Here is a 12572-nt window from a genome sequence, read left to right as displayed (position 1 = left end):
AGAAACTCTTCAATTTAATAAGCCTTCCTTTAGCAAAAAGAACCAGAAGTAGGTACAGGAGCAGATGCTCTGAACTGACTTAGCTAGGGTCCAGGTGAACTAAATTTAACACAATTGAATTTAGACTGTCTAAGCAGAAAAGCACTGAGATGTTTGCACTGTGCTGCCCTCCACAATTTTGCAGAACACAATATAGAAATGCCTGATAAGTTTTGGAGTGAGAGGCCTGCTTCTCAAGTTGTCACACCAGTGTGTAAGCCTCAGCTAGCAACCTCTTCAATCTGCATCCAAAAAGTTTGTGCAAACTTACCTCATCCATACACTTAATTCAAACAAGAAATTTGTGTGAATGGAAACACACAGCTATCTTTAGGTTCTTCTGGGATGCTGTCATCCAAGCTCATCCTAAATCTTCAAAAGATCTAAATGCTTTTACCCAGTATGTGTTTCTGAATTTCCACAAATAGAATTAAACAGAGAAAAGATCAACCCATTTCTGTTCTTTGCAACAGAGCATGGTAGATTGTGAGACAAATAAACAAAATAGCTATTTTTCTGGCAAAATCCAGTTTCTTTTTTCCTACTTTGGTGCAAGAAGAAGGTGTGGTTGGTTGATCTTGCCTGTGTGGCAGGTGCCCACCACAGCAGCTCTCTCTCTCTCTGTCTTCTCTACTGGGTAGGGCAGAGTACATATAACAAAAGGCTCGTGGAGCAAGATAAGGCTAGGGACAGATAACTCACAAATGACTGCCATGGGCAAATGAGTCTTGACTCAAGAAAATTTATTTAATTTATTGCCAATCAAATCAAAGTAGGATAATGAGAAAAATAAAACCCAAATCTTGAAACACCTTGCCCCGATCCCTCCCTTTTTTTCAGACTCAACTTTACTCTTAAATTTTCTACCCATTCTTTCCCAGTGGTGCAAGGGGATGGGCAATGGGAGTTGCACTCAGTTCATCATGTTATCTCTGGCACTTCTCACTCTTCCCCCGCTCCAGCATCAGGTTCCACCCATGGGAAACAGTCCTCCTCAAACTTCTCCATTGTGGGTTTCTCCTATGGTGATACAGTACTCCACAACTGCTCTAGTGGGTGTGTTCCTCCCACGGGGCTCAGTTCTGCAGGAACTGCCTGCTTCAGCATGGCTCCTCCAAAAGTCCTGCCAGCAGACCTGCTGCAGAGTGGGCTCCTCTCTCTGTGGGGCCACAGGTCCTGCCAGGAGCCTACTCCCGTATGGGTTACCCATTCACACCCTCCTTCAGGCATCCACCTGCTCTGGAGTGGGTACTCCAGGAGCTGCAGGTTCATATCAAGCTCTGTTTTTTCTGTCGCCAGCTAATATGTGATGATGTGCAGCTGCTTACTGTGGTAGTACTTACTTTCTTACAGTGCTCTTATTTTCTTAGGAAAAAAAAAAGGAAAGAGTCAAGGTTTGAGCCAAGCATCCTATTTTACTGCCAGATTTCCCAAACTATTCTGCATACTTGCTTGTGTTTGATTATACTCATAATATTTGCAAAATATTAACTGATCTAACTAATTTTTTATTTTAGATTACCTCTATGCTTATTTTACAGGTATATAAGAGCATGAATAAAAAAATGTGACAGGTTTTATCTGCTTTCATGTTACGAAAATGAACCAAAGGAAAAGACTTGTAGTGAATTTCAGTGTCAAATACGTAAGGAAAGACCAAAATAGACTTGGTTCATTACATCAGAAGTTTTCTTTCTATAAAGCTTTATTTATTTTCACAGATAGAGGACAAAACCAGAAATGTGAATCATCCCTTTTTATGAACTTTATGAAGAGCTTTGGATGGTTTTTTTGAGCATATATTCTCCAAGATGTATACTTTTGGTGGGAAAGGGTTTTCAACATATGTAACTGTTTTTGCTTGGGAAAAAACGTCTTTTTGTTTGTAACCACAAACTTCTGTCACTGCAGGCTTTAAGAAATTGGAAATTGCCTAACCATGGCATTGCAGAGTTTAATTGCATAGCATTCACATTTTTTTCTGATGCTAATATACCGAACACTCAGACACGCTCTGTTATCAGAAAAAGGACCAGACTCTGCAAAAGACCTCTATAATTCCATCTCCTAACTTGTTTCTCATGAATCAAGTTCTCTAAGTATGATTCCGTGATTGCTTTGATTGCCTACAAGAACAGCCAGACTATTAGTCTGTGTATGAAGAGTGTTAGCTTGAAACATTGCAAAAAAACATAGGTCAACAGCTGGAGAAAGGTCCAGAAAGTGAGTCCTTTGAGAAGGAGCTGAGAGAGCTGGGGGTGTTTATCCCAGAGAAAAAGAGGCTCAGGGGAGAGCTTATGGCTCTCTTTAACTGCCTGAAAGGGGGTTGTGGCCGGGTAAAGTTCGGGCTCTTTTCCCAGGCAACAAGTGCCAGAATGGGAGGGCACAGCCTCAAGCTGTGCCAGGAGATGTTTAAACTGGACATTAGGAAGAAGTTCTTCCTTGGAAGGGTAGTCAAGCATTGGAATAAGCTGCCCAGGGAGGTGATGGAATCACCATCCCTGAACATGTTCAAGAAATGACTGTACATGGCACTTAGTGTTGTGTTCTAGCTGACAACATGGTCTTTGGCCAAAGGTTGCACTCAATAGTTTTGGAGATCTTTTCCATCATTAATTATTCTGTGGTTATACAAGTTTGGAAGAATAAGTGAAATTGCTGAGGTTAATGAAAAGGGGATGGGGGGAAAACAGGTGCATGTAGAAAGGTGAGGCACAAGAGTAAATATTGTTTGGACCAAATAAGAGGAATAATATTGGAAGAAGCTGAGCCTTTTCTCACTGTCAAGATGTCTGTTATAGTTATGTGGGAATTCTCTGTCACTGTTAGAATGGTTTCATTCAGCTTTACACATGAACTTATGAAAAACAGAAATTAAAATAATACGCAAGAGGGTAATCAAAAAGACTCAGTAATGAGACTAGCTGAATTTGATATTCTCTTAATGAATATTAAACTATGAGAAAACCTGCAAAGCAGAGATGTTTACCTGTGGGTAGCTAGGCATTTCTCACGGAAGAGGAAAGCCCAATATCTTTAACTTCTTTTCTTAGGTCTCTTTGAAGGCCAGCAGTTGGCTGAGTGGTTTTCACCTGGGAACCTGTTTCTGTCTTCGCCAAAATGAAATATAAAACTATGGGAGGGAAAAAGTGTCCAAGAGTTCTTTGTGAAGAACTGCTGAAAGGTAACGTGCTCTGGAGACATCTTTCATGCAACTTTTTAAAGGACTGTTAATTTGTGATAAACAATAAAAGAACCATGTGGTATTCTGTTACCAGAAAAACCCTTGCAAGTTTACTTGAAGAGAGAAGTAAAAAACTACTAAGCATTTTCAGGAGCAAAGCTGAAGCTATGAATGATTCTGTGTTACCTGTTAGGATTAGAGGCATATCTCCACTTTCAACCTTTCTAGTTTCAACCTTTCTAGTATCACATGCATTTCCATATGTAAAGAACAGGGAAGTTGCAAAAATATGCCATCAAGAATGCTTTTAGTCTTGTGTTTGCCTTTCTATATGCTGCGGAAAATGTTTTCTGTAAGGATGCTTGCTTTGCAATACTATACTATAATATAAATTTTGTTTGACTGCTGTGGGTTTCAAGAAAGAGATTGATGGGTAGTCTACATCTGCAATACCTCCATGAGCAGAGATACCTTTCTATTTTGGATCCCATTTTAGAAATCTTTGAAGCAGTAGGACTATTTCTTCAGACTGCCTTAAAAGCTTAAAAGTGCTAATTGTTATGTTGTTTTTGTGAAAGTTTTTTGGGTTAAAATAGGAACTTTTTCACCATTTATTTTTCGTAGTCACCTATCAACATCTGTGGGGAATATTTTGCTGTTACACTAACAGCTGCCTCAAAAATGTATGGACAATAGGTATGCTGCCATCTAAGTAATACATAGCAGGTTTTGTATTCTGGAGCCTTGATTAGGGCAATATCTTTGCTTAAGAGGTCTAAGGGTCTTGATACTCATAATTGTAACTGATGGTTACAAATGCTGGTAAAAAACCAAAAATCAGTCCAGATTCTAACTGCCATTCTTTTGCAGGGAATGTATGAGAATGATGTTTTCTTACAGGTAGAAGTTCAAACTGTAACAGCAATTTTTGTTTCATTTTTTATCAAAGAAGTATCTCTAGGATGATCTGTATATGAATTACAAACTGGACAGGATTTGTTCATATGTTTTATTTCTTCCAAATAAGCTCTATTGTTACTGTAGCTCATGCAATCTTTTAGTATTGTGGATTTTCTTTTCCTTTTTATGCACCTATTTCACCTTCTCTTTCTCTCTCATACCTCAAAGGTGCTTCTTTCAATGAGCCTATGTCAGTGCCTGCACTTTGGGAGGGTCTTAGAATGCTTGTGATATTTTGTACAATTCTAGTCTTTTCAATGCTGCTGAAACATCTTGTGTTTGGAATTCTATTCTGTTTCATCTTCTTTTTCAGGGGAGTTTTGAAGATACTGTGCCTCTTTTGGAGGGTCACTGTATCTTTGAGGGATTGGTAATGGCACTATAATTCTGGGAAAACAATAATTTTGCTGCAGGTTGTCCTGATTTTACAGGAAGTTCTGAGGCATTGCCCTATATGGTAAAGAAGCAAAAGGTTGTTTTCTTTTTTTTTTAATCTTACATACACACACTGCTAGTAGCACCTGAAATGCCTCACATTAATCATCCTTTGGATTTTTACTGAGACATGGGGTTTCCTTTGCTTGGAGCAGCTGCCTGTGAATCTCACTGATTGGCGCCATGCAACTGCCTTTGCAGGGCTGCCAGCCCTCCGTTATGTGCCACACCTTTGAAAAGCATAAGAACATATTTCAAAGTTCTGTTTCCAAATGCATTTCTTTCACTTAATAGGTAAGCTTTTATCCAGAGTCTCACACCAGTGAGATTCTTCAGGCAAATGTCCAAGCATCAAAACTTACATCAGCTACAGATGTTCAGCATTAACCCCAGTGTACTACATCTCTCTCCTTGCAACAAGTCTTTTGCTCCCCTGCCACCTCATGGATTCTTTGCCTCCCCCATCTTAAAAACCCAAACTGACTTTGCTTCTCTGACTACAGCCTCTTGAATTATTTCACTCTTCCTCTTTCTTGTGAATACTTCTGTTTTTAGTGACTGTATTTCTTTATAACTGTTTCCTAATTGCTGCCTTGGTTAATTCCTTTCTTGGCAAGAAAATTTAGGAATCCTAACAAACTGTCCTGTGTAAGGGTTGTCATGTTTACACAGTTACAAATTCTTTGACTTCAGTCTGGGTAGCTTGTCCTAAAGATTTAAGTGTGTGTTCTTTGAGCTTGAGAAAAAAAAAAAAAAAAGCTTCTCTCCTGTATTATCTAAAAGTTGAGAATTTCCATCTAGTATGCCTAAATGTCATTATTTCCTTCTAGATATATCCTTTTAATTTATTGTATAGTTTGTAATGATGTTCCTAACAAAAGATCTGCTTAACATTCAGAGTATTTCAAGAGACAACTGCATCATTATGAAGAGAGAAATTTTAGTAATAGGATCTCATTGTCTAAGAGATAAAGCATAGCAAACTAAATCAATTAGAAATCCCACCCAGGCAAATCTGGATTAGTGTTTAGGAGCCAATTACTTTTTAAAATAGTGGAAAAATGTAACTACTGAAAATGCTCACAAAGGTGTTGGATCTTAAACAAAAGAATCTTAAAATCAGTATGAAGTAGTACTTGAAAAGTTTATAAAGTTTTTGTCTTTTTTCCCAAAGCTCAATTTTTTTCTGTTCTGAGTCAGCCAGCCATTATTCTTAATTAAAACAAGAATTGTTTTACCTACATTAGGTGTTATCTTCTATACTGGACTACCTAGGTCCCTTACATTAATGAAAGAGCCTTTTTCCTTTCCTATTGCATGGCTCATTAGTAAGATTCAATTTCAAATGTCTCTCACACTGGATAAATCCTTCAGCAATTAAGATATTGACAAATACATTCACTAAAAGCATTTAAGAGTTTGTCTCTAAAGTTTGTAGATAATTTTCATAGAACAATTTCTGTATTTATAAATAAAATTAAGTATGAATAAGTATCTCTTTATTTAGACCCCCTACAATATTAATAATGTAGATGTTATTGATCTAAAAACCCTATCTCCAATGCATGCTTCCACTGGCTGATCAGGGCAAGACAAGTTCCAGCTGTTAAGTTCTTTTGAGGTAAAAGGGAATAGATTCAAAAGAGTGGTACTTTCTCCGGTCCATTTCTAGCCTGGGAGAATGAGGAACTCCTTTGTGCTGATGTTTGCTGGTATTAAGGTGAGATGCAGGAAACTCAGTAAATGGAAAGCTCTGGTTCAGCCATTGACAAAGGTTACCTTTGTAAGGCTGTGGTTTGGCACTGTGGGTTGTTTTTTTTGTTTGTTTGGCTTTGAGGGTTTTTTTTCCTCGGTTTTTTTTAGTTGGTTTTTGCTTGTTTGGGTGTTTTTTTTTTGGTTTTTTTTTTTTTTTTTTTTTTTTTTTTTTTTTGTCTTCAGTAGCTCCTGAACTTCATCATATGTATAATAGAAGCAGGAATTATGCAAGAATGTGTCTAGTGCCAAATCTATATATACTTAAAAGTGCCTGATAGTCAAGTAAATAAGCTCTAAAGGTCAGTTGGCTAGAATACATTTTTGTCTACCATTTTTGCTGCCAAGGAACTTGAACAATATATTTTAAAGAGGAAAAGATACTGTGCTCTTCCATTATGACACCTAAAAAGGTTATAGTATAAATTACATATAACTATCCAGACACATTTCAACACTGATGATTTTGTCTCATTTTTTTAAAGAACAAGTAATACCAGTGAAAAAAACTTGTATTCTACACCAGAAATGAAAGATGTTTCTAAAGGAACTCAGAATCCTATTCATTATATTGTGGTTTATCCATTAAAAAAATCTCTTCCTCCCTAGCATATTTCTTGAAGAGCCATTTTCTTCAATATGAAAAATGGAAAGTTATTTACACTTTTACATTGGACATAGAATAACTTTATTTATATTTATACATCCTGAAATATGTTTGGATTGGGCAACAAGAAGTTGGAAAGAAGAACTGTGGAAAGGGACTTGGGGGTTGAGAATGAGCCAGCAGTGCCCTGGCAGCCAGGAGAGCCACCTGTGTCCTGGGGGCATCAGGGACAGCATTGCCAGGTGGGCAAGGGAGGGGATTGTCCTGCTCTGCTCTGCTCTGCTCTGCTCTGCTCTGGGGCAGCCTCACCCTGAGTGCTGGGGGCAGCTCTGGGTGCTACAGCATAAGAAAGTCATTTAACCATTAGAGAGCACTCAAAGAAGGGTAGGCACTGATCTCTGGTGAGCAGTGACAGGACCCAAGGTACTCGCCTGAAGTTGTGTCAGGGGAGGTTTAGGCTGGAAAAGGTTCTTCCCCCAGAGGGTGGTTGGGCTCCCCAGCAAAGTGGTCACAACACCAAGCCTGAAAGAGTTCAAGGAGTGTTTGAACAACGTTCTCAGGCCTATGATGTGACTGTGTCCTGTGCTGGGCTAGGATTTGGACTTGATGGTTCTCTGTGTCCCTTCCAAATCCCAATGAGTCCCTAACAGCTTCTGTGATTCTAAGCACTTAACTTTGAACATGTAATAAAAAAACACAAAGCAAATTTTTGAGTTTGTTGCTGTTTAATTTTAGTACATGTCCTCTGGTTCTGGGGTGGATCTTTGGGGATAATATGTTTGCTGCTATAAAAGGGAGATATATCATGGTTCTCCTAAATTACTTTTTATATAAAGGGTTCTCAGCACCTCTAAACTCTATGGTAGCCCTCTCCTACTTCCCACTTATCATGTATCTTATGCCTCAGCTTTTAGCTTTTATATTTTTCAGGTTTTATTCTGCTTTAGTGTGTAAGTCTAGGCTTCATATTAGGGGATGGTAAGCTCTCTTCACAGAGTAGGTAGATAAAACAATTCCTTCTCTAGCTGAGGACCCAAGGACAGCTTATCTAGAGCTCAGGCCAAAGAGGATAAACAACAGCAGACTGAAGAGAGAAAACAAGAAGGATGGGACTTCATGGGCTAAAGCTGTAGTTGGACGATTAGATCCAATATGCTAATGGACCAAACCTTATAAAAATGTGAGACTTCATGACCTGTTGTCCATTTCTGTGGCCATTTTGCGTTGTGCGGCCCAAGGTATATTTATTTGAAGCCTCTTAATAAACACTTACCTTAATAAATACCTTATTCTTTAGCACCATCTAGTCTCTGTTTAGGTCAGCCTTCACAAGGCATCATATCTTCTTGATTACTGAGTGGTCAGACCTGAAGAGATGAGAAAATATAGTGGCACTTTAACTCTCAGTTCTTACTCTGTTCTTTCCCAGAAGGAATTTAAAGTTCTTTCCGACATTTGGCAGCTTGCACATTTTGTGCCAATTGTTTCATTATGTTGTCATGTTGGCAGCTTTTCAGGTTACGCAGATGTGACCACAAACTGGTTTTGACTCATGACTGGCTGAGCCTATAGAATGCAGTTGGTGCAACTGCTCTCCATTTGAGCAAAGTGATTTGCTTACTTTCGTGTCTGGCTGAATATGCAAAGAGGTTCTTGTTGGTGCTTTGCAAGCCCTTACTTGTGGCTTGCAATATACTTTACAGGCAATGTGTTCTCCAGTGAACCATCAACCACTTTGAACTCTAATAAAAAACTCATCGTTGTTATCAATTTGTATACTTTTCTCAAATTATAAAACTTAATCTGGTTCAACAGTATTTATCAGAGTTTCTCTATAAATATAGCTTTCTTAGAAATATAGGACAGTGAATTAAATTTCATTTTTAATATCTATATATTTCAAAATCACCATATTATTTTGCCTATTTTTTTTTCTGCTGGCTCAGAAGATGGACAATAGCTGCCTAAGACTACCCACTTGTCACTTCTTGCCTTGCCAGACAAATCTGTGTGAATCTGTTTAAAAATCAAGGTCATACAGTTTTTCTGTGTGATATCTATAGCTTTCTTTTCTATAGATATCTGTGGGTTTGTGTGGTTGTTTTGTTTGTTTGTTTGTTTGTTTTAATCTCCCAACCCTTCCTCCTGATCCTGGATATTGTAGCTGAGGTGCTTAAGGCACAGCCTAAGGGTAATTGAGCAACATTCTGCATACTGTATCAATTTATTTTTAAGGGGACTATAGCAACAGTCTTCTGTTTTCCCTTGCTACTATAAAAAACAGGCCACAGAAAGATGGTTGAAATTTTCAGTGATTACAGAAATTGTAATACAAATAATTGTTTTGTAGTACAGGATAATTAACATTCATGGATTAGTATGAATATTTCTCCTCACATTGACTAGAAATTACAGTATCTTATGTTATTTCTGTGTCTGTGTGATTGTAGTAACATGTTTCCTCTGTTAGGAGGAAAGATAAGAATCCACTCAAGACAATACAGCTTCTGCTCATCTTATGTGGATAATCTTCGGAATAAGTTATTTTCTGTTGCTTTATATAGTTCTCCAGCATAGTGGGTTGACCCTGGTTGGATGCCATGTTCCCCTCAAAGCCTCTCTGTCACACCTCTCCTCAACTGTATGATGGAGAGGAAATATAACTAAAGTTTCATGGATTGAGATAAGATCTGGGAGAGATAACTCAACAATTACACTCACAGACAAAAGCAACTGGACTCAAGGAAATGGATTTATTTTATTAACAAAGTAGTGTAATGAGAAACAAAACCAAAATTTAAAATACCTTCTGCCCCAGCCCTCCCTTTTTCCTGGATTTGACTTCATTCCAGATTTCTCTACCTTCTCCCTCGCAGCGATGAACCAGTAATGGGCAATAGGAATTATGGTCAGGAGCTCTACAGCTCCTTCATCCTCACACTCTCCCCCCATCTCCCATGTGCATCCCTCCTGTGGGGCTGCAGCTCTTCATGAACAGTTCCAGCATGTGTTCCTCCAGCTAGGTGCAGTCCATGATTAACAGCCTGCTCCAGAGTGGTTTCCCTGCAGAGTCGCAATTCCTGACAGCAAACCTTCTGCAGCATGGGCTCCTCTCTCCACAGGGTCACAGGTGCTGCTGGAAGCCTGTTTCAGAAGGGGCTTTCCATGGAGACTGCCTCCTTCAGCAGCCACCTGCTCTGATGTGGAGCCTTCCATGTGCCACAGGGTGGATCTCAGCTCCACTGTGAATCTCCATGGATTGTATGGGCATCCTCACTCTGGCACCTGGAGCACCTCTTTCCCCTCCTTCTCCACTGACCTTTATGTCTGCAGGGCTCTTTCTCCCTCATATCTTGCTCCACTCTCCCAGGTGCTTTTGTACAGTTTTTTTCTCCCTTCTTAATTATGTTATCCCAAAGGTGCTACCACCATTGCTCGTGAACTGAGCCTTGGCCAGCAGCAGTTCTGTCTTGGAGCTAGTGAGCAGTGGATTTCTGGGACACAGGGGAAGTTTCTAGCATCTTCTTATGGAAACCACCCCTGTAGTGCTTCACTACTACAACCTGTTGAAAAGCAGTACATCCAGAAACTTTAGATCGCCAAAAAGACCATGTTAAATGTCTTGTTTGCAACTTTACACAAGGTTTAATTAATAATCTGTTGTTCTTTCCTGTTCACTGACTAAATATCTGTATGTGAATGACAGCTGCAGGACACTGATGAACTGCTTTTAAATACTAGGCTCTTGATTTGGCCCTGAAATATAATTTAGCCTGGAAGACAACTGATTTTGCTTTGCTAACATAAATGTATCAGTTACATTGTTCTCAAATTTTTAGAGAAACGTTGTGTGTTGCGAGAAATTTTCTCAGAATGGAAAATTTTGAAAAGTTCTGAATATTATTGGTATTGTGATAAATAATGAAAACAGATTTGTTCCTATTTTCCATCTCCAAGTAACCACTGCAGGGAAACATGAAATTAGAATACACACTTTGTGTTATAGGATGTTTTATCTTTGCTTCAGAGATCTGGCAGAACATAATGAGCAACAATGTAATGGGAACTTTTCTTAAGCACCTTTATCACAGGAAGCTAAAAGATGTACAAAAGGAAATGATTGCTATCCTGAATGTGTCATAATTTTTTAAAGAAGATAAATTATTTACATATATTTACCAAGGAGAGAGAACTTGCAATGGAGACATACCATCTTAAACAGGTCAGCCAGATATATAGTTTTAAAGGCCAAAGAACTATTTTAAGTGGCAGTTGATTCTTAAAAAACAGCTTCAAACTTTTTAATTAATGTGTATGAATTTATGTTCTTAAATTGAGTTGAGTGCCTTTTGTTAGTTATGTGAAATAGAAAGGGTTTTCACCACATCCCTCAACTTGTTTGTCCTTCAACTTCAAGTAACAGTTTGAACTAGTAATTTTTGAACTCATCCAACTCTATAAAGGTCATACTGGTGCCTGCACTTTCAGTGTCTACTGTCAAATAGCTTATTGTGCTATGTGAAACAGGGTTAAAGGTTCAGTACCAGACTTAAACAATGGCCTTCCTTACTGCTAAAGCTTCGAATTTTATTTAGGGGCTGATTACACAGATGCCCTGAAGATTAATTTCTCCCACTCAACCTGTGCTCAAATGCAAAGGTCAAGTTTTCATTGTATGTGACAATAAAACAAAACTAGTCATTATTCTGTCTCCCAAGTGAGATGAACAGATTTCAGTTCCAACAGCAACTGAAGAATCTCGGTGAATACAACAGTTTTGCAAGACTTTAGCTAGTGCACTCTCTAAAAATGAACAACACTGAATCCAGGAACTTAATAACCTTTGATGAATTTAATAATGTCTAAAAAGGAAGTTTATCACAAGGATGGTTGAAAAACTGATAGTACAAGGAAAACAACTATTAAGACTGCTTACTGCCTTGCCTGCCAAAGCAACTTACACTAACAGGGAAAAATAATAAAAGTGCTGAGAGAGATCTACCAAAAAGATCTACCAAAAAGATCAGACTCAGCAATGTTAACAGTAACGATGTATCTGGTAAATTACTTATTCCAAGCTTAAAAAGAGAAATGGAATTTCTGAAAGTGACCTTCCGTTAGAAACAAAAGTCCCTTTATCTGTGATTCAAATTGCTGGTCCTTTAGTGTAAATCAAAAATTCTGACAGATACAATGTGGCAAGAGGCTTTTCTGCTAGTTTATTACTATAGAAGAAGGTATGTCCTGGTTTTGACCATCCCACTCTGATATAAGTGGGAAGAGAATGAGGATGGATGACAACCATTTTCAGTTCTAAAAAGTGTACAAGTAGAGAATTGTTTGACGGATAGGATATTTTTCCTTCAGTATAAGATATGTAGCAATTTACTATGAAAACAATATTGTTCTGCCAAGATAGAAGTTGGTGGTGTAGCCATATAGAGACTACTGGGACAGCTTCCACATGAGAAATGATTAAGGAGACCAGCAATCGTCAGGAGAATAGATGGAGGAGTAGAATTGATGTCTACAATATAATGAGAGAGAATAAAAATAAGGAACAATTATTTGTTACATCTTCAAATAGAAAAACTG

This window comes from Anomalospiza imberbis, chromosome Z (assembly GCF_031753505.1).
Source record: "Anomalospiza imberbis isolate Cuckoo-Finch-1a 21T00152 chromosome Z, ASM3175350v1, whole genome shotgun sequence".
NCBI lineage: Eukaryota > Metazoa > Chordata > Aves > Passeriformes > Viduidae > Anomalospiza > Anomalospiza imberbis.
This window is presented reverse-complemented; position numbering follows the sequence as displayed.